The sequence below is a fragment of the Camelus ferus genome, chromosome 3, assembly GCF_009834535.1.
Source record: "Camelus ferus isolate YT-003-E chromosome 3, BCGSAC_Cfer_1.0, whole genome shotgun sequence".
NCBI lineage: Eukaryota > Metazoa > Chordata > Mammalia > Artiodactyla > Camelidae > Camelus > Camelus ferus.
This window is the reverse complement of record NC_045698.1, coordinates 85,652,449-85,674,603: the sequence shown is the minus strand read 5'-3', so window position 1 is coordinate 85,674,603 and position 22,155 is coordinate 85,652,449. Positions and strand designations below refer to the sequence as shown.

The following is a 22,155-nucleotide window of genomic DNA, read 5'->3' as shown; positions in this document are numbered from 1 at the left end:
GACCATCTGATTATTATTCATCAATAAATATTTGTTGAGGCTTCCTCTATGCAGTTCTCAATCCAGTCCTTATCTGTGATAACACCATGCAGTATTTTTGATTGTCCCTCATATTAATAACTAATATTTGTTGGGTGCTTTTACAGTTTACAGAGTGCTTTCATCATCACTACCTCACTTGTTTGTTATTCTGTTAGACAAATCTTTTTTAAAATTTTTAATTGAAATATAATTGACAGTATAACATATCAATTTCAGATATACACGATGATCTAATATCTGTATATCTTGTGAAATGATTACCTCAATAAGTATAGTTAACATCCATAATCCCATATAGTAACAGTTTTTGTGTGTGTGTATGTGATGAGTACTTTTAAGATTTACTCTTAGCAACTTTCAAATATGCAGTGCAGTATTAACCATAGTCAGCATGCTGTACGTTACATCTGTATGTATGTAATATGGTCTGTCCTAGAAAGTATGTCATGCGCAGCTGAGAATGTATATTCTCTTGATGGAAAGAATGGTCTCTATTAGAGCCATTTGATCTATAGTGTGTTCAAATCCACTATTTCCTTATGGATTCTCTGTCCACTGTTTCCTTATTGACTCTCTATCTGGATGATCTATCCATTGTTGAGACTGGGGTATTAAAGTACCCAACTATTATAGTATTATTATTTACTTCTTTTAGCTCTGTTAGATGTTGCTTTATATGTTTGGGGTATACCAATGTTAGGTACAGAGATATTTACAACTGTTATATCTTAGTAATGTGTTAACCCCTATATCATATAATTACCTTCTTTGTCTCCTTTTATTGTTTTTAGCTTAGTCTATTTTGTGTAAGTATAGCTATCCCTGCCCTTTTTTGGGGGAGTGGGGTTATCATTTGCTTGAAGTGTCTTTTTCCATCCTTTTACTTTCAGTCTATATGTGTCTTTAAGGCCAAGGTGAGTTTTTTGGAGCCCCTGGCGATGATTCAGGCCTTATTACAAAGAGAGGAAAAGTAAAATTAAGGAGAAAGTAAACACAAATTAAGCATTAGGTGGTTTTTAAGGGAATACTATTGAAGGAGAGGAACTCTTATCCTCATGGATGACTCACTTCATGGCCTTTGATCTCATTTATAACTCTTGGCCTACTTAATTCTACTAGGTTGTTTCTATGCTTTATTTTCCTGAGTTGACAATTAACGTACAGGATTTTTTTTAATTGTAATTCTGATCCACATTATATTGTGACCCAAAAAACTGTATGTTGATCCAATATTACAGTTTCATTCTGAGAAGAAGCCCACAACTTGACATATTAATCACTGAAAGACAAAATGTCTCAAACGCAGGAAAAACGTAGTTCCTACCATAATACACAGCCTTTTTCAGGTATATAGTTATCATTTTTAGTGATTTTTAAATACAGATTCAACATAGATTATCCTTTCTTTTGCTTTCCCGTTGTATAACCTTTGTCCTGCTTTTCTTTCCTGAGTTACTGTAATCTTAGACCTAATAAACTTTTTCTCCTTGTGCAGAATTAAATAATTTGACTAGTTTAACCTCTGCCAGTGGTAACACTGAGGTCACATATGCTGCCTTGGCTCCCAAGGGGCTGACTGGCAATGATGGTCAGTGCTGAGCTTATTCTGTTTCTCCCAGTCTTCAAGGCTTTATTACTTGCCATCTCCTACAGGAACTCTTCATCCACATTGCTGACCCACAGTGGATTTTCCTCCTGTAAATGTGCGCATATGGTAAAATCTCATTTTCATTTTTCATCACTAAAAATATTTAACCTTCCATGACTTGATATCATCCTTCTGCCACTGGATTGCTACTCTCTTTAACTAGTGAGCGATTTATGTCTGTCTCTGTGTTCCTCATGACTAGCACAGTAGCACTTGTGAGTATAACAAACTTCAGAGTGGGCATGAAAAGGCTGACTGGTCACCAATCTGTGCTATACCTGGAAGATGAGAAGGTGCAAGCGTGTCCTGAAAGACCCACCTTCAAGGCTGAGCAGTAATCAGTCATTTTATGGCATGACCAAGGGAGGTATTTATTATAAAGTTGTAACTGTATTAGATGTGTGGCTTGCTCTACCCCGTCCTCCTGTCCTCCCCACTGTAGGTTCTGAGCTTAGCATAGTGGGAAAAAAGACCTGGTCCCTGCACAGCTATTCCCTCTGAATAGTGTGTGATAACCTGTGTTATAGCACATTCTTGAGAAAGGGTGGAAGAGGGAAGCTTGTTCTGGAGCCACAAGCAGCAGGCAGGGCGTTGGAGATTGCTCTACAAGTGTACAAAGAATAGCTAGTACTGATGTGTGTATGCCCTGAGTATTACAAGTAAGAACATTCCTGTCTAGATGTGCTTTCCACTAGATGATAAAGTCTCTACCCTAGGCTAAAAGACCAGGGGCTCTCTGGTCTTTCTTTCTCACATTTATACCCTAGCCCATTTCTGACTAGTCCAGAAGTACCACATTAAAGACATTCAATAAATGTTCTTAAGGGAAGAAATAGGTCCTTGGAAGAGATAAAAGTTAGTTATGTGAGATACTAAGGTTAGGCTCCGACTCATTCATAAGATACTCATGTACATTCAAGCCCCATTCACAGTGCTGTGTACCACTTACTGCCCGAGATCCTTAGTTGTTGACCTCCAGCAATGTTGTGCACTTCCCAAGGATCATCAAATGAGTAACGCTTTTTGCTTTTAAGTATTTTCTGAATTCAATGTATTAAATACCTAATAAACCTTGACAACAAGAGGGGATTAATAGAGATACAAGTCCCATATTTATTCCTACAGGTAGAGTTGCCAGGCAACCATCACGTTAAAATACACGGGACTATCATTGTGGATGCATCTTCTCCTGTAACTCCTTTGCTGCCAAAATGAAAAGCAATGCAGACAATGATGTATGGATCCATCCTCCAGGCACTCTTACTGGATAAAAATCTTCTCTTGTAGAAACTGCAGAATACTCTGGAGCTGGCAAAATAGAGAAAATGCACTTACGTGCATTACATTGAGAGACGACTGTAACTTAAAAAAATAATTAATTCAGAGTATTAAACTTTGAAGTTAGCAATGTAAATTATTTATCGTAAATTAATATAACACAACAGGGGTGCTATGTACTGCAGAACAGGTGCTGTCTTATTCATTCTCTGGATATTTCTCAGCTCTCCTCCATGGTAGTTTCATCATAGCACTCACAGGATGACAATTTTATACCATAAGAGGTCCCATGGTAGTGGATATTAATTTATCAGAGAGGAACAGCAGGGAGAGTTTTTTGTGTGTGCCTTGCCAGTAAAACACACAAACTGCTCCCTTGAGATACATATGGTTATATATTAAAATATTAGTGATGGCACTAGAGTTAATAAGAGATAATATACAATATAACCATATACAGTATGTATTAATAATCCACAAGAAATACTGTAGATACTAAAGAAAAGCTCCCAGGATAAATCGTGTTCTATTCTTTCTCATAGTTTAAAAAACACATAATCTTCAAAAATACACAGTGCTTCCCCAATGGCATTCACAGTTATCTGAGGTGAGATATCTGAACTATTATTTTTTTAATGAAGCATGTTGTCCGTAAACCATAATAGAACTGCCAGTAACCAAGGGATGAAATTAATAATAGTAGTAATAATAATAATAATAATAATAATAATAATAATAATCCTCCTCCTCCTCCTCCTCCTCCTCCTCCTCCTCCTCCTCCTCCTCCTCCTCCTCCTCCTCCTCCTCCTCCTCCTCCTCCTCCTCCTCCTCCTCCTCCTCCTCCTCCTCCTCCTCCTCCTCCTCCTCCTCCTCCTCCTCCTCCTCCTCCTCCTCCTCCTCCTCCTCCTCCTCCTCCTCCTCCTCCTCCTCCTCCTCCTCCTCCTCCTCCTCCTCCTCCTCCTCCTCCTCCTCCTCCTCCTCCATCCTCCTCCTCCTCCTCCTCCTCCTCCTCCTCCTCCTCCTCCTCCTACCTCCTCCTCCTCCTCCTCCTCCTCCTCCTCCTCCTCCTCCTCCTCCTCCTCCTCCTCCTCCTCCTCCTCCGCCTCCTCCTCCTCCTCCTCCTCCTCCTCCTCCTCCTCCTCCTCCTCCTCCTCCTCCTCCTCCTCCTCCTCCTCCTCCTCCTCCTCCTCCTCCTCCTCCTCCTCCTCCTCCTCCTCCTCCTCCTCCTCCTCCTCCTCCTCCTCCTCCTCCTCCTCCTCCTCCTCTCCTCCTCCTCCTCCTCCTCCTCCTCCTCCTCCTCCTCCTCCTCCTCCTCCTCCTCCCTCCTCTCCTCCTCCTCCGCCTCCTCCCTCCTCCGTCCTACCTCCTCCTCCTCCTCCTCCTCGTCCTCCTCTCCTCCTCCTCCTCCTCCTCCTCTCCTCCTCCTCCTCCTCCTCCTCCTCTCCTCCTCCTCCTCCTCCTCCTCCTCCTCTCCTCCTCCTCCTCCTCCTCCTCCTCCTCCTCCTGCTCCGCCTCCTCCTCCTCCTCCTCCTCCGCCTCCGCCTCCTCCTCCTCCTCCTCCCCTCCTCCTCCTCCTCCTCCTCCTCCTCCTCCTCCTCCTCCTCCTCCTCCTCCTCCTCCTCCTCCTCCTCCTCCCCTCCTCCTCCTCCTCCTCCGCCTCCTCCTCCTCCTCCTCCTCCTCCGTCGTTTTATAAGCAAAGGTTTAATTTTACAAGGAAATCCTAAGATTCTCTCCAACAACAGCAGAAAGTATGACATCCCAGCAATTAATCAGACTCTAGCAAAAGGTAACAGCACTTCCCTGACCATAACCAAACCCCATCACTCAGTCTTATAAGTGGAAATTGAAGTAAATGAGATGAGAAACCTATTGAGGGGGGGGGGGGGGAATGGGTCTCAAAGTAAATCTGAGGTCACACTCCAAATAATATCAAACTTGCAGAAATAGGGGCAAGGGACACATTTAAATATCCTCCCCTCTATCCAGTCCCTGTCATCACCGGCCTTGGCTTTGGTGAGTAATTGTGAAACCTCTTTATCATACTCTTGGATCTTCATTGAAGTAAATAAATAATTAATAATAAATTAAGATACTTCAGACACTCCAGAAACCCATCCACAGGATTTTAGCTGCCACATCTCCTGAGGAGAATTCTCACCATCCCTGCTCATTCACCATCTCTGAGGCATCCTGTGCACGGTGGGGCTGTCCCCAAGCCTTCCACACTTACTACATAGCTGAAGCCCATCACACACAGTCTTTTTGCAAACTCTGCCCCAAACTAGCATCCTGCTGATGAGTCATGTTCTCCCATGCCGCCCGCAAGCTCCCCGGCCAGTGGGCCTTTGCTCCAGACCCCTGTTCTCTTCTGGCCCCACTCATAGAGATGAGCCAGACTGAGGCTCTCCATCAGAGCCCATGCATTTCCAAGGTCTGACCTGACAAGTACCACAAGCTAGCTGCAACAACAAAATTTATTGTTTCACTGTTCTGGGGGCCAGAAATCCAAGGGAAAGGTATCAGCAGGGCTGTGCTCCCTCTGAAGGCTCAAGGGAAAGGTCTGTTCTAGGCCTCTCTCCCAGCTTCTGACAGCACAGTTCCAATCTCCACATGGCGTCTCCCTATGTGCGTGTTTCCTGTCCCAATCTTCCCCTTCTATGAAGACACCAGTCGTATAGGATTGGAGCCTACCCTACTCATCTTAACCAATAGCATCTTCAACAGTCTTACTTCCAAGTAGGGTCACATTCTGAGGCACTGGAGGTTAGGACTGTGACATGTGAATCCTGGAGGACAATTCACCCCCTTGCAGAACCCCGGAACAGAAAACTCAATGCTATTCAACCAACTGGACATAGATGGAAATGCCAGCCCCTCCAACTTCACATGTAACATTCTAGACACCCCTCCTCAGTCCTCCAGTGTGACTCCTATACTGCCCATCCCCTATACCACTTCCCGCCCCCTGAATTCATCTCCCTATTTACCAGCCAACTGGAATGGCCAGGAGAAAATGTTCAGGGTCACTTTAACTTAACCTTAATGTGTCACTTTATATAGTCTTTTTCTGCATGTGAGCCTGTTTACTGATTCTCTTCAAGATTAACTTTGCACAATGTGGGCTTATTTCATTTCAGTCCAATTTGCTTTCAACTCACTATATGACAACTTATGGTTTACGTTCCTTTTCAAAGCTTCGGACGGTAAGAGGTTTCTCAGCCAGATGGTAATTGACATTTCCCAGATCCCTCACATTGGGTTTCTGTCTCAGCACAGGAGACTCACTGCCCCTTTCCTGTCATGTTCCCTCCGCTTTCTTGCTGCTTCTCTCCATTCTTCTGATGCTGGGTTGTTTGAGACATTAGTCAAAATCTTTTCACCCTCTACGGTGGACACCATTATATATACTTCAGGAGCTTAATTTAAGTCTTCCAAGGCTCTTGTAACAAATTAAATCTAATAAACCCCATAGTTCACTCTCTTCTCCCTCTCTTCAGTAATATTTTTAGAAAACTTGAGACTTTCCTAAAAAGATCTCAGATAATACACTTGATGGTATTTTCCTCTTTGGCGCTCATTATGCCCAAATGCACTTCAAATCAACTGACGTGCATTTCTGTTTTCACTATCTGGTCCTGATGCTGGTTTCATGAGCTGTTGTTACAGTGACTGTTTGAGAATGTATATCATAATATGTAGAGAAGGGATTCACAGATGTCTTTATAACCTTTTTCTTTTCTTCCAAAGTATTCAGATTCAAATTAGGTCAAACTGTTCTTCCAGAGCAATCCGTATGCTCTGGCACAGAACAGTGTATTAAAAACCCATGTTTTGGGGGTGGGTGGGTATAGCTCAGTGGTAGAGGGCATGCTTGGCTTGCACGTGGAACCGAGTTCAATCCCCAGTGCCTCCGTTAAGGGAAAACAAATTCCATGTTTTCTACTGTGTTCTGCCTTTATGCTCCAGACTTTGATTAAAGAGAACCATTATCAGGAGCATTTGAAAACAAAAACTTCTCCTAAGAATACATTTCATTGCTCAGTCAACTTGATGAAGGTCTTATGAAAAGCAGCATCTCATGAGGAGGTAAACCTATGATAGTACAAAGGAGCCATTACATATTTAATCAGAAATAAAATAACAGAACTGAACTAATGATACATATCATGTACTTCGCCAAATATTTTTAAAATATATAAAATTGTATTGCACTTATGTCCAAATCAGGGACAGGAGATAAATGATAAATATAAGGAAAGAGGGAATTGATGTATATAGTACCAATGAAAGTTAAAATGTTGCAGTACAAATCTCAGATTTACGACATCCCAGAATTGTAACTACTTCAGCGTACCCTGGACGAGGTGAGTTTAGGAAACTAATGGACAAGAGCCAGAGCTGTCTGTACCCTGGAGTGAATGGGTGCTGTGCGAGACAGGCTGTACAGACTAAGCTTTGGAGAGCTGGGCTAAAGGGAAAACGAGGGACCCTGGTAGCTAAAAGGAACCAAAGCTCAGTGTGGTCTGAGAGGAGTATGTTCATAACACTGATAACTTTCTTCCTGGTCACTCTTGTTAGAAAGGCAAAAACTAAGATCCCAGGCTAAATACGTCTCCAGCTACTGAAGATCTAATCCCCCAGCTGTTCTCAATCCTGACTACGCATTACAGTCACATGGAGAGGTGTTTTTTCGTTTGTTTTTTTTTTTAAATACCAGTGCTCTTCCCACGATCAAGATTAAAATTCAATTGATCTTTCTGAGGCTCAGCAATTAGTAGGTTTCAAGGTTCCCCAGGTGGCTCCAAAGGAGAATCACTCTTGTAGACTAACATGTCCCAAATGAACCATGCACACTAGTAGTCCTTCAGGCTCCTCTGCAAAGAAAGGTCCTGTGTCCGAAACGTTTAGGGAGCTCCTCATGGCACGTGTGCTCATGGTATCTCACAAAACACATGAGCCTTCTAAATGCTCTGACACATCCTAAAGAAAAGACATCACCGTCCCTCTGTTGGTCTGTAATGGTCATACCTAGTAGCATCACCTTGGAAAAGCTGCCTCGAGTCAAGGTTTTCCAACTGTTTCCCCTGCCTTCTATGTTCCACAGAGGTCATCCTGAGCAAGTTTCAAGATAATTCAATTTTCAAATACCTGGGTATATATGGCCTTATAATAATGGTTACCTAACACAAATGTGTAAGACATACTATATCTCGGGGGCAGTAAGGGGGTGGTGGAGTCAGAAAGCCCAGACTTTGCCAGATGTGCCTTTTTAGAGACAAAGTTGGTCCAGTACAAGGACTGGAGAAGACAAGAGTGAGCAGACTCTCATGGCCCCAACCATGCTGCTTTCAGGGTCCTTTTCCTCAACTACCAGATACTTGGGAAGCAGAAACAGAAGGTTCATACGTCAAGAAATGGACATTGGAGTAAAAAGACCTAAACTCAATGTCATTTGCTGTTCTTATTAGTTAAGTGACCTTGAGCAAATTATCAAACTTACTGCATCTCAGTGTACTCGCCTATGAAATGAGAATTCCAAAATAAAACTCCAAGGGCTGCTAGTAAGTAAAATGAAACACAATACTGCATTTTAAATCTATAATCCAGAAACCTGTTGAAGAGGCTAATGTTGAATTTACTGTCCTACATATTGATCAGAATTTCATGGGAGTGATCTATAACTTATGGAGAATCATCTAAAGGATATTCAGTTTACCCATTCACTCTGTCCATTCTGCTGAAAATCTAAAATCTGTTCCTACATTAAGCTAGATTATCAGAAATCTCTGGGCCTGCTTGCACAGTGATCTTGCCCACATATGTTTGTGTCCTGAATTATATTTTGGTGCCACCCCATCAGCTCACATCAGGAAACACGCTCAGAGCCCTACAAAAATGTCACGGCAACTCTTCTTTAAGAACGTTATTGAGGATTCTCCTTGGTGTTTTGCAACGTGTCCTCTTTGAGGGGACCCAGAGGAGAAATTTTTCTTATTGGCAGGAAGAGCTTTGTTTTTTCTGACCAACTGGTTTGTTTTACTTTTATGGACATTGTAACACATGAAGCCAATTAAGTTTTGCCTTTAATGCTGGCTAGTGAAAAGCTTAATGTGTGTGAACATTCTCTTGTGAACATGCAGAGCACATACATGAACTATGGCTCACTAATATTCATTACCCTTATTGTTTTCATTACCTCATTAAATCTATCCTATTTTAAATGTATTTTATCTTAGATTTTTTTTTTTTTTTGGTGTCCTTAAAACATTTTCTTAACATGAGGAACATAAATGCCTGGATATATATAAAATGCATGCAGGTGCCTAAAAACAATGCTTTGCTTCTACACATATTCCTCCTTCCCCTCCTGAGTCTAGAAAAAAATCAGCATGGCTTAATGGCAGGCAGGCATGGTTGACCGTTGCCAACTTTGAGATCACCCCCTCTGTAGCACTGGAGACTTCTTGGAGTAAGAAATCTGAGACCCTTGATTACCTTCAGGTCACTCCACGTACATATATAATGGTATAATCAAGGACAGATCCCAGAGCTCCAAGAGCTTCAAGCACAACTATTTTGTGTTCTGGTGACTAAATTTAAAAGCAGGTTAGATCTGATAACTCCTTAACAATTTGCTGTCAAATTATAAGTAAAATAGCCACCTTTCTGTTTCTTCTTCCAAAATATAACATCCACTTCACAAGCCTCCAATCAGCTAGATGCTACCATACCACCTACCAGAGGCCACTTGTCTCCTGCAAGAGTCAGTGTACATACATACACTTTCAACAACTGACTTTACCTCATAAATAAAGGATGCTATTTTCTTCTTTACATCAAACACATATGACTTCTCATTGAGCGAAAATAAAAGAATTGTTTTGGGTCCTACAAACTTACTCTAAGAAAATTAAACACTCCTTTTATCATCCATAGGAGTCTTTCATTCACACAAAGCAATGACTTTTTTTCACTATTTAAACAACATTCTCAAAAGCCTGGTTAACAGCTGAGTGCAGAATCAGTACATACCTTGCTTTGAGGTCCTGGCAAAATCTAATCAGAATCAAATTGCGTTTTATCAAACCCATATGGAATTTTTAGGGCTTTGAGTTTCTTTAAATACTTTGGAAATTCAGAAATAATTCCCTGAGAGACTGGTAGAGGACTGACTACCAACCACAGGCTTCCTGGCATGCAGTGAAATTCAGGAAGGGCAACACTTGTTTTTTCCAACCTCATCACCCCTAGATCAACAATCTGGCAGTTCTTAAGCAAAAAAAAATGCCCAGGGCACTGAGTTCATGACAGGGTTATTCTGGAGTTGGAACACGTACCCTGGGCAGCAATGCCTGATTCTGACTCAGAATCAAATACTGGGCCACGGTAGTCTACTGAGACAGACCTCCTTCCGTCACTCTGGAATAAGGTCATACCAGTCTCCCTGTCAACAAAGCAAGTTGACAGATCTGTGACAGTTCAATATAAAACAAGACACAATTCAACATGTGAGTTTCTGACTTCTGTTTCCAAAGAGTCTAGGACCCAGTGGTGTGTTGGTAAATCCATAACATCAGGTTCTCTAGAAGATTCTTTTTAAAGCAAGCTCTGATTTACATCATTTGCCTATTTCTGTGGTGTAACTACTACCATGACTGCGGACTGAAGACACTCCATCAATATATGTATGTATACTGTATGCATTTGTGTATTGGCTTTTGTATTTTGTATTCTGTATTGTATTTGCATATATTATATGTATATTAAATTTAATGTATTGTATATATATTTATTTGTATATTATATAAACTGTATGTACACTGTGTATATGTTATATATATATAATGTATGTGTATACAATATACATACTCCTAAAACCATACCAGCATTAAAAACTCAAGTTTGAAAATGAGGTATATGGTTCCATTTCAAATACAACTTAATGAATAAAACCCACAGCTTTCTTTCTCTCAAATTCCTGAGATCCCCATGCCTCCTAAGCTGGTATTTGCATGTGTGCTTTGAGAACCCAGCCAGGGGCCACAAAAGTCAGTAGAGAAGCATTAACTAGTTGGCCCAGTAGCATCAGCAATTCTTGCTCATTGTCCCTCCCCTTTAATTTCTCCTCAAACAGATTCTTAACCTGAAGACTAGACGTCCTTCCAGGGGCTCTTCCTGGCTGCCCTCCCTCAGATCCAGTTCTCTGTTACACGTTCAGTTCTCAGATTCAGAAACATTCCCATTCTTTACATATCCCTAGTTGACTCTACAGGTCGCTGTTTTCTTTCCCTGGCATCAGCATCTCTATAACCCCCCTGAAATAACCGAGTTCTTATACCCAGGTGATTAAATACAACCTGGCCCCAGCGCTTCTTACAAGCTACTAACACAAGGACCTGATAGGAGCGGGAAGATGGTTTGGATTCTCCCTACCAATCTTTCATATGGAGTTTCCATCTGCAGAAGCTATCCAAGTTTCTAATGTTCCCTGGGTTATAAACAAGTAACCAAATAACACATCATCCAAATTAGGACACTTTTTAAAATGAAATAAGACACTGAAAATAAATAACTGACCTACAACAGGTATAAACTGAGACTATCCTAGGACTGGCTCTCTCATTGAAACTTCTGTTTTTGAACTTCACACTCCCTCAGGGACTCTAATACCACAATCCTTCTGTCTCCACACAATTCCTCTTCTGTTGATTGTTCATGACTAGGTAGAATAACCTTGGAGTCCAGGCATACTATCTGCCTCTGCCTTTTCTATGTCTTTTTCCTCCCCCAGAGTGCCAATTCCATCCTGGAAACATGTTGCAAAAGCACAGAAAAACTGGTAACTGGAGTCTGGGTTCCAGTGTAGAACAGCCAGGAACTGTGGTCCTTTCTAGAAGAGGCAATGGAAGAACATAGTTCACAATGACTGAGACAACAAAGACTACAGGAGAAGCATTTTTGTTAACAAAGATCTGGGTTTAGTTTAGGAAATGTTAGGAGATGACTGACACAGAGGGTTAAGTCTAGGCTGTGAGATGTAAGTTTGGGTCACCAATGTACAGAAGATTTTTAAAATCAAAAATATGGGACAATATCACAAGGCTTGTTCAACATTAAAAAAATCAATTAATATAATTCATCACCATCACATACTAAACAAAAATCATGATCATGTAAATAGATGCAGAAAAAGCATTTGACAAAATCCAACATTTATGATAAAAATTCAGTACACTAGGAATACAGGGGACCTTCTTCAACTTGATAAAGAATATCTACAAAACAAAAAATTCCCACAGTTAAGATCATACTTAATGGTGACAAACTATATACTTTTCCCATAAATTTGGGAACAAATCAAGGATGCCCCATCTCAACACTCCTGTTTATCATACTGAAAGTCATAGCTAATGCAGTAAGAGAAGAAAAATGAATATAAAATTGCTCTAAAAAATGACAAATAATTTCACAGACAAGAAAAAGCTACAAGAGTTTAGCAACACTAAACCCATGCTAAAAGATATTGAAAGGTCTACTCTAAATAGAAAAGCAACAGGATGCTACAGAAATGAGAAACTCACAACTGGAAAGGTGATAACTCATGAATTACAAATAAAATTAACACGAAATTATAAAAGCAGACATACAAATAATTGAAAGTGGGAGAGGGAGGCAGGAAAATACAGAATATATTTTTTTCTTTCCTTTTTAAGTTTTTTGTTCTCGGTAGGATGGGTTTGAGATCATGTTACTATCAGTTTAATAAAAACAGTTATAGTAATGGGCTAACAGACTTACAAAAAAGGGTAACCACAAGCCAAAAACTTACAAGGGAGTCACAAAAACTAAATAAAATCCATGATAATACAAAGGAAAATTACCAAACCACAAAAGGAAGACGAAAGGAACAAAGAGGAAATACCAAATGAACTGCAAAGAGAAGTTCAAAATGGCAATAAACACACATCTATCATTAATTACTGTAAATATTAATGGACTAAATGCTCTAGTCAAAAGACACAGAGTGGCAGACTGGATAATAAAGCAAGAACCTTCAATATGCTGCATACAAGAGACCCACTTTAGGGAGAAGGACAAATATAGATTGAGAGTGAAAGGATGGAAAAGGATATTCCATGCAAATGGAAAAGCCAAAAAAGCAGGTGTTGCAGTAATGATTTCAGACAAAATAGACTTTAAAACAAAGGCCATAAAGAAAGATAAAGAAGGACATTTTTTAATGACTAAAGGAGTGATACAAGATGAGGATATTACACTTGTTAATATATATGCACCCAATGTAGGAGCACCTAAGTACATAAAACAATTACTAACAGAGATAAAGGGGGATATTGATGGGAATACAATTATTGTCGGAGATTTTAACACTGCATTAACATCACTAGACAGATCTTCCAGACAGAAAATAAATAAGGCAACAGAGAAATTAAATAATACAATAGAAAAATTAGATTTGGTGGATATGTTCAGAACATTACACTCCCCAAAAATAGGACATACATTCTTTTCAAGTGCACATGGAACATTTTCCAGGATTGATCACGTACTTGGGCACAAAAGAAACCTCAGCAATTTTAAGAAGATAGAAATTATCTCAAGCATCTTTACTGACCACAATGCCATGAAACTAGAAATCAACAACAGAGAAACAAAGGAGAACAAAAGGAAAGCATGGAGATGAAACAATACATTATTTAAAAACCAATGGGTCAATGAGGAAATCAAAGCTGAAATTAAAAAATACCTTGAGACAAATGAAAATGAAAGCACAACCACACAAAATTTATGGGAAACAGCAAAGGCAATGCTAACAGGGAAGTTTATAGTGATACAGGCCTTCCTCAAAAAAGAACAATCTCAAATAAACAATTTAATCCATCAACTGAATGAACTAGGAGAAGAAGAACAAAAACCCCCAAAAGGCAGCAGAAGGAAGGAAATTATAAAGATTAGGGAGGAAATAAATAAAATAGAAATTAAAAAGACCATAGAAAAAATCAATCAAACCAAAAGCTGGTTTTTTGAAAAAGTAAGTAAAATCGACAAACCTCTGGCCAAACTCACAAAGAAGAAAAAAGAGCACACATTAGCAAAATAAGAAAGGCTAATGGAGAAATTACAACAAATAAAATAGAAATACAGAATATCATACAAGAATATTATGAAAAACTACATGGAACCAAGCTGGATAACCTAGAGGAGATGGACACGTTTCTGGAAACATACTGTCCACAAAGACTGAATCAAGAAGAAACTGACCACTTGAACAAACTGATCACTAGAAAGGAAATAGAAATAGCAATAAAAAAAAACCTCCCTACAAATAAAAGTCCAGGACCGGACGGCTTCACCAGGGAATTCTACCAGACATACAAAGAAGAACTCATACCAGTCCTTCTCAAACTCTTCCAGAAGATTGAAAAGGAGGGAATACTCTCAAACTCATTCTATGAAGCCACCGTCACCCTGATACCAAAACCAGGCAAAGATACTACCAAAAAAGAGAATTATAGGCCAACATCACTGATGAACATAGATGCCAAAATCCTCACCAAAATACTAGCAAATAGAATCCAACAACACATAAAAAAGATTATACATGATGACCAAGTGGGGTTCATCCCAGGGACACAAGGGTGGTTCACCATACACAAATCAATCAATGTAATACATCACATCAACAAGAGAAAGGACAAAAACCACATGATCACCTCAATAGATGCAGAAAAAGCATTTGATAAAATTCAACACCCATTTATAATAAAAACTTTCACCAAAGTGGGTATAGAGGGAACATATCTCAACATAATAAAAACTATATATGACAAACCTACAGCCAGCCTAGTACTCAACGGTGAAAAACTCAAAAGCTTCCCACTAAAATCTGGGACAAGACAAGGGTGCCCACTATCACCACTCCTATTCAATATAGTCTTGGAAGTCCTAGCCACAGCTATCAGGTAAGAGAGAAAAATAAAAGGGATCCAAATTGGAAAAGAAGAGGTAGAAGTGTCACTATATGCCGACAACATATTAGTATATATAAAAAACCCTAAAAGGTCCACACAAAAACTACTAGAGCTGATTGAAGAATTCAGCAAGGTAGCAGGTTACAAGATTAACGTTCAAAAATCAGTTGCATTTCTTTAGACTAACAATGAATCAACAGAAAAAGAAAGAAACAATCCCCTTCAAAATAGCACCCAAATTAATAAAATACCTAGGAATAAATCTAACCAAAGAGGTGAAAGAATTATACACAGAAAACTATAAACCACTGATGAAGGAAATTAAAGAAGACTTTAAAAAATGGAAAGATACCCCATGCTCTTGGGCTGGAAAAATCAACATCATTAAAATGGTCACACTGCCCAAGACAATCTACAGATTTAATGCAATCCCTATCAAATCACCCAGGACATATTTCACAGAACTAGAACAGATCATAATAAAATTTATATGGAACCATCAAAGTTCTACAATTGCCAAAGCATTACTGAAGAGAAAGAAAGAGGCTGGAGGAATAACTCTCCCAGACTTCAGACAATACTATAGAGCTACAGTCATCAAGACAGCATGGTATTGGTACCAGAACAGACATATAGACCAATGGAACAGAACAGAGAGCCCAGAACTGAACCCACAAACTGTTGGTCAACTCATCTTCGACAAAGGAGGCAAGAATATACAATGGAATAAAGACAGTCTCTTCAGCAAATGGTGTTGGGAAAACTGGACAGCAGCATGTGAAACGATGAAGCTGGAACACTTCCTTACACCATAAACAAAAATCAACTCAAAATGGATCAAAGACTTAAACATAAGACAAGATACAATAAACCTCCTAGAGGAAAATAAAGGCAACAATTATCTGACATACATCTCAAAGATTTTCTCCTAGAAGAAATAAAAGTAAGAATAAACAAATGGGACCTACTGAAACTTACAAGCTTCTGCACAGCAAAGGAAACCATAAAGAAAACAAAAAGACAACCTACAGAATGGAAAAAAATTTTTGCAAATTAAACTGACAAAGGCTTGATCTCCAGAATATATAAGCAGCTCATACGACTCAGTAAGAAAAAAATAAAGAACCCAATCCAAAAATGGGCAGAAGACCTAAACAAGCAATTCTTCAAGGAAGACATACAAATGATCAATAGGCACATGAAAAAATGCTCAGTATCACTACTTACAGAGAAATGCAAATCAAAACTACAATGAGGTATCACCTCACACCAGTCAGAATGGCCATCATTCAAAAATCCACAAATGACAAATGCTGGAGAGGCTTTGGAGAAAAGGGAACCCTCCTTCACTGCTGGTGGGAATGCAGTTTGGTGCAGCCACTGTGGAAAACAGTATGGAGATTCCTCAAAAGACTAGTAATAGACTTACCATATGACCCAGGAATCCCGCTCCTGGGCATATATCCAGAAGGAACCCTACTTCAGGATGACACCTGCACCCCAATGTTCATAGCAGCACTATTTACAATAGCCAAGACATGGAAACAGCCTAAATGTCCATCAACAGACGACTGGATAAAGATGATGTGGTATATTTACACAGTGGAATACTATTCAGCCATAAAAACCAACAACATACCACCATCTGCAGCAACATGGATGCTCCTGGAGAATGTCATTCTAAGTGAAGTAAGCCACAAAGAGAAAGAAAAATACCTTATAAGATCGCTCATATGTGGAATCTAAAAAACAAAAACAAAACAAAACAAAACAAAAAAAAACAAAGCATAAATACAAAACAGAAATAGACTCAGACCTAGTATACAAACCTGTGATTGCCAAGGGAGCGGGGGGCGGGCAGAGATAGACTGGAATTTCAAAATTGTAGAATGGATACAAGATTATACTGTATAGCACAGGGAAATATATTCAAGATCTTATGGTAGCTCACAGAGAAAAATGTGACAGTGAATATATATATGTTCATGTATAACTCAAAAATTGTGCTCTACACTGGAATTTGACACAACATTGTAAAATGATTATAAATCAATTAAAAAATGTTTAAAAATCAATAAATAAAATAAAATTGCTCTAAATAATGAAGTCTAGCAATTGTAAAACTGAGACAAAAGTACCAAAGGAGTAACCATTGATAGAGAAGAATATAGGTTCAAATGATTCCCTGGGAAGAAACGTCAAAGCTTGGAGAGATGAGAAGGAGCTAGCCAAGAAGATGACTGTAGGAGAGGCCAGTGAACTGGGAAGGAATGAGGAAAATGTCATGTCCTAGGAGCCAAGTAAAGAAAGTGTTTCAAGGAGGAGAGAGTGATCAGCCAGGTGAGACACTATACATGGGCCAAGTAGGATGAAGACTGAAACTTTCCAGTGCATTTAGCAATGTGGAGGTCATCACTGACCTTAGTCAGTGGAGTTTGGGGGAGTGTTAGGGAGCAGAGCCTATCCTTGGTTTTGAAAGAAATGGGAGGAAGGAAACTGGAAATAAAAAGTACAGACATAGCTTTTTAGGAATTTTGCTGTAAAGGGGAACAAAGAAATGGCCAAAGGCTCAAGGGCACATAGGGTTGAGTGAAAGTTTTTCAGATGGGAAAATTTACAAAATAGTATGTGCTGATACAGGTCATCTAGTACACAGGGGGGAAAATGGTGATGCAAGAGATAGAGTGGGAGAATCCTGAGATGATGAAGGACGAGGAATGGGATCCAGTCCACAAAAGGAAGAATGGGGGAGGATGGACAATTCATCCCTAACAACAGCATGGAAGAGGAGGTACATGGGCACACATGCTGGCAGGTGATATGACATAGTGGTAGGGGCGCATAGAAATTCTCTGCTTCTAGTTCCTCAGGTAAATAGAAAACGGTTGACAGCTAAAAGTGATAACAGGGGTGGGGGTTGGAGCTTAGAGGAAAAAAGGTATAAAACAGCCATCCATGAAGTGGGAGAATGAAATGTAGCAGAATTGCCAAGTAGCACTCAGAACCAACTTGAGATAGATGGCATGAATTCAAAGTGACAGTAGAAAGCACAGTGGTAGTTGTTTTTTCCCTAGACACATCCAGCTGAACAGGTGCAGGCCTGGATTAGTCAGAATTGGATTTAACCAGGGATAGGGCTTTGTTAGGTGATTATGCAAAGTGAGAGTGTGAAGGGAGTTGAGCGTGTATGCAAAGGATAAGGGTGGACCACAGAACCTTAACTGAGTGAGGATGCAAATAAGGACATAAGAGGGCAAGTGTAGGGTGGTGAATAGGTGGTAGGAACAGTGGGTAATAGGTTCTGGAGAGGCCAGAAAATTTTTTTTGCAGTCATGGTACCAGAAGGAGTGAAGTTGAAAGCTTGTAGGTTGTAGTAGGGAAGGGAGAGACTTCAAATTGTGAATATGGAAAAGTGGTAGATACTAGTAATAACAAGTTATCCCCCATTGGAATGAATTAGGGTCACGATCAAGATAATTGGAAGAAAGGAGGTTAAAGAAATGAAAAACCAGGGTATTGGGAAAACTCATCTACATGTATATAAAAACTGCCAAGACCTCCTACAAAAGACTCATACCATGAGGTTAGACAGACTTCCTGTGTGAAGGCTAATAATGTAGACAAAATCTGCTCCTTGCAGATGCCATTTCAGAGATACAAGTTTCAGAATTCCTGTGGCTTGACTGCTACTGAGAAGCAGATATACTTTGCCTCATCTGCTGTGCATTTTAGAAGCAAACAAAAATGATGACACATTTCACAGGGGAACAGGACCAGGATCAAGGTTATGGAATTCAACAAATATGAACTGTCATATGCTAGAGGACTGGCTTAGCAGTAGAGACCTCAGGGTCAAAATACTCAAGTTTCCCTGGAACCAGAGATTCCAATCTCAAAAGCTTCAACTCAGTCCTTCACCCTATGAAGGCAGATAAATTGGGTAGCACAAAATTGATTGGCTAGGGTCTTTTAGATTACATCTTAAGACCAAAAGCTCCATATGGTTTCTTAGGATATCAGGTCATTTGTGGCTTTTTTAGGAACAAGAAATGACATTACAAAACTTGGTCAAAGAAATAAAGACACTGAGTTTCCTCTAGAATATATTCACATATAAGTCTCCCTCTAAAAGGAAACAGAGAGACCAGTAATACGGTATCAAAGCAAAGTTAAGTTCAATACATGGAAAAATAGAGAACTAAATCAAGTCCCTAAGCAAATTTTGAACTTACCAGAAATATACTAGGTATTTGGAAAAATATAAGTACAGATGTTTACTATATGGAAGCATCAGGAAAATAATGCAGATTGCAGACAAGAAACTGTACTCAAGAATGGCTTATCTTGTACATGGGTGGGTTCATATTTTGAGGTGTGCTATTAGACATGAACTCACAGTGTGCAGGCTCTTTCATGAATGTAGAACCAAGTTTCTAAGTAGGAAGTACCTTCAGATCCATAAAATACTTGACCAGCTCCTAAGTTTAATGTCAAGCCTAGTTGTCTTCTTCCAAAATTCCTGGTCTAGGAAAGTTTATGAAGTACTCACGCAAATTCTCCAATAGAAACATATTTCCCCCAACAAATTAAATGGTGGCCCTAGTTCAGTTGAAATCACTGGCCAGTTAAAGATGCTCGGCCTTCCTTCAATTTGCTGATATCTATTTGGCAATGATGACTGAATTCACAGCCTATCGATTAAATGTCAGCTACGGAGAGAATTCAGATCTGTCAAAAGTGGTGGTTATCATCATATTATATACCTTTTATGAGACCAATAAATGTAGTTTCTTTTTAAAAAAGAAGCATTTGGAGATGATTAAAAATGAAAACATATAACCAGACCAAGAATGATAAAGCTATTTCTAACCTTCCAGTCATATACAGCTTTTCAAGATATTAATCATGACCACTGCTCTTGTGCTTTCTCTTATTCTCTCAGATGGGCTCTAAATTAGTGCTAAGGAAACTTGGCAGGAACTAAGTAACTCTGGCCTTTAAGATAAAATAATATTTGATTCTATCCAGTAGAAGTAGTGCTGTGCTTCCTAGTCAATCATCCTTCAGTTTAATTCTTCATTTTTCAAATGCTAACTCACTACTCCCAGTTTAACACATACTGCATTGAAGTTCCCCTTAAAATGGTCCTATCTCATCTTATGATTACGGAGTCCCGAACTAGGGAAAGATAAGGGACTTAAACAACGTGTTGATTCAGCACGACAGTCATTGGAGTGTCCTCAGAAGCAACATTTCCATGTAAGGTAGAGGAGGAATTTTATGCCCCGGAGTCACATTTTTAGAATCTAGATAGAACTGCCACTTCTATTCTTCTAGTACACAGCTGTGTATGGTGGCAGAGACAGACGTGAGGAGAATAAAATATTCTGTATTCAATGATTATATTTAATTTGAAGTTAAAATTATTACTAAAGGCCAACTAAGGCAATATTAATCCAAATTTCATGAATGAGAAACTGAAAATTATAGCAATGCCAGAACTAAGCCTATGCTTAAACACATTTGAGGCCGCCTTACCCTTGCCTGTTCTTTCAACCAAACAGTCATAATAAGTTATTCTTTAGCTGTAACTCAAGGAACCTACAGAGAAAGCAAAGGTGAATTATTTCAAGTGGCCTTTTAAAAAATTCAGTAATAAAACACTCAGATCAATGCCAATTCTATTTCCTAGAATATTCCCCCAGCCGCAGGCTGAGTTAGTAGCATTCGTCAAGACTTCTTGCTCCTGAGATGATACCTGATCTATCTTACAGCAAATATTATTAAATATCACTGACATTACCCATCAGTATCTCCAAAGTTTCATTAATTAACCAAACTTTGGCGTTCATAAGATCAACTATTATCACAGTATAGTTATTAACCAAATTTGAATCACTCTGAGAAATGTAAAACTTGTTTAATAAAAAACCATAAGCTACACTTGATATGTTATGCAAAAAATCTATCTGATCAGGCTGTTGCAGGTGTTTTCTCTGACACCAACCAGTACTCCAATTCTCTGAAACCAACTGGATATCCAGGAATTCAGTTCAATTCTGATACTTCTCGGAGTTAGCACAGACCCTACAGGGTAAGGATTAAGTCCCACAAGACCGTTCCCACTCACATTGTAGTCACAAGTTCCAAGCCACCTCTGACTAACGGCTATAAACTGGAGGTTTCCAGGACCCCCTACTCAGGTTCAGTAATTTACTAGAATGGCTCACAGAACTCAAGAAAAAATTTTACTTATATGCAATGGTTTATTATAAAGGATACAAATAAACAGTCAGATGAAGAGGTATATAGGGTGAGGTCTGTAAAGGTCCTGAGCACAGAAGCTTCTGTCCCTGTGGAGTTGGTATGCACCACCTTCCCATCCCATGGCCACATTCATCAATCTGGAAGTTTATAAAATCTCACAGTTCAGGAGTTCTTACAGAGTTAATTTTCAGGAACCCCACCCCTTCCAGGAGGTGGGTAAATGGGGCTGAAAATTTCAACCCTATAACCACTTGGACTTTCTGGTGACCAAATCCATCCTGAGGCTACATAGGGCCCCCCCAAGTCACCTCATTAACAAACTCAGATGTGATCAAAAGAGGCTCCTTATGAATAACAAAAGGCACTCTTATCACTAAAGAAATTCCATGGGTTTTAGGATCTTTGTGCCAGGAATCAAGGACAAAGACCAAATATATCTCCTATTATACCACAGCTATTCATTAAAGATAGATAGATCGATCCATATAGATTATATCCGTATTGTTCTAAGTACTGTGTACGTCTGAGGATATAGTGTGGTGGAGAAAAATACAATTGCACTGCCATCAAAGAGCTTAAGTCAAGTGGTAGAGGGAACTGACATTAGCCATATAAATACAGAGGGGAGGGATGTAAAGCAACAAGTGTGATGTGAGCTCAGAAGGAAATGATAAACCATAGGATAGGTGGACTGGCTCCCCAAGGCTATGGAGATGGGAAGACAGCTCTGAGTCAGGCTGAAAAGTTAAGGAGATAAAGATGGTGAGGGGTGGGTATAGCTCAGTGGTAGAGCTGCTGCTTTGCATGCACGAGGTCCTGGGTTCAATCCCCATCACCTCTGTTAAAAAATAAATAAATACATTTTTTAAAAAAAGGAGATGAAGATGGCATGAAAAGGGCATATGCAAGAAAAAATACTGGCTCACTCT

At 39.6% G+C, this 22,155-nt stretch overlaps 2 long non-coding RNA genes across 2 annotated transcripts in view; one reads left to right on the top strand and one right to left on the bottom strand.

Moving 5' to 3' along the window:
- The window catches only part of LOC106730501, a 238,775-nt gene extending 235,793 nt beyond the window's left edge, over positions 1-2,982 (top strand). Inside the window, exon 6 of the long non-coding RNA XR_001366965.2 lies at positions 2,816-2,982. This is a non-coding gene — a long non-coding RNA (uncharacterized LOC106730501). The remainder of the gene's footprint in view (positions 1-2,815) is intronic.
- LOC116662685 overlaps positions 2,897-22,155 on the bottom strand; it is a 59,611-nt gene continuing 40,352 nt past the window's right edge. Inside the window, exon 3 of the long non-coding RNA XR_004318682.1 lies at positions 2,897-2,998. This is a non-coding gene — a long non-coding RNA (uncharacterized LOC116662685). The remainder of the gene's footprint in view (positions 2,999-22,155) is intronic.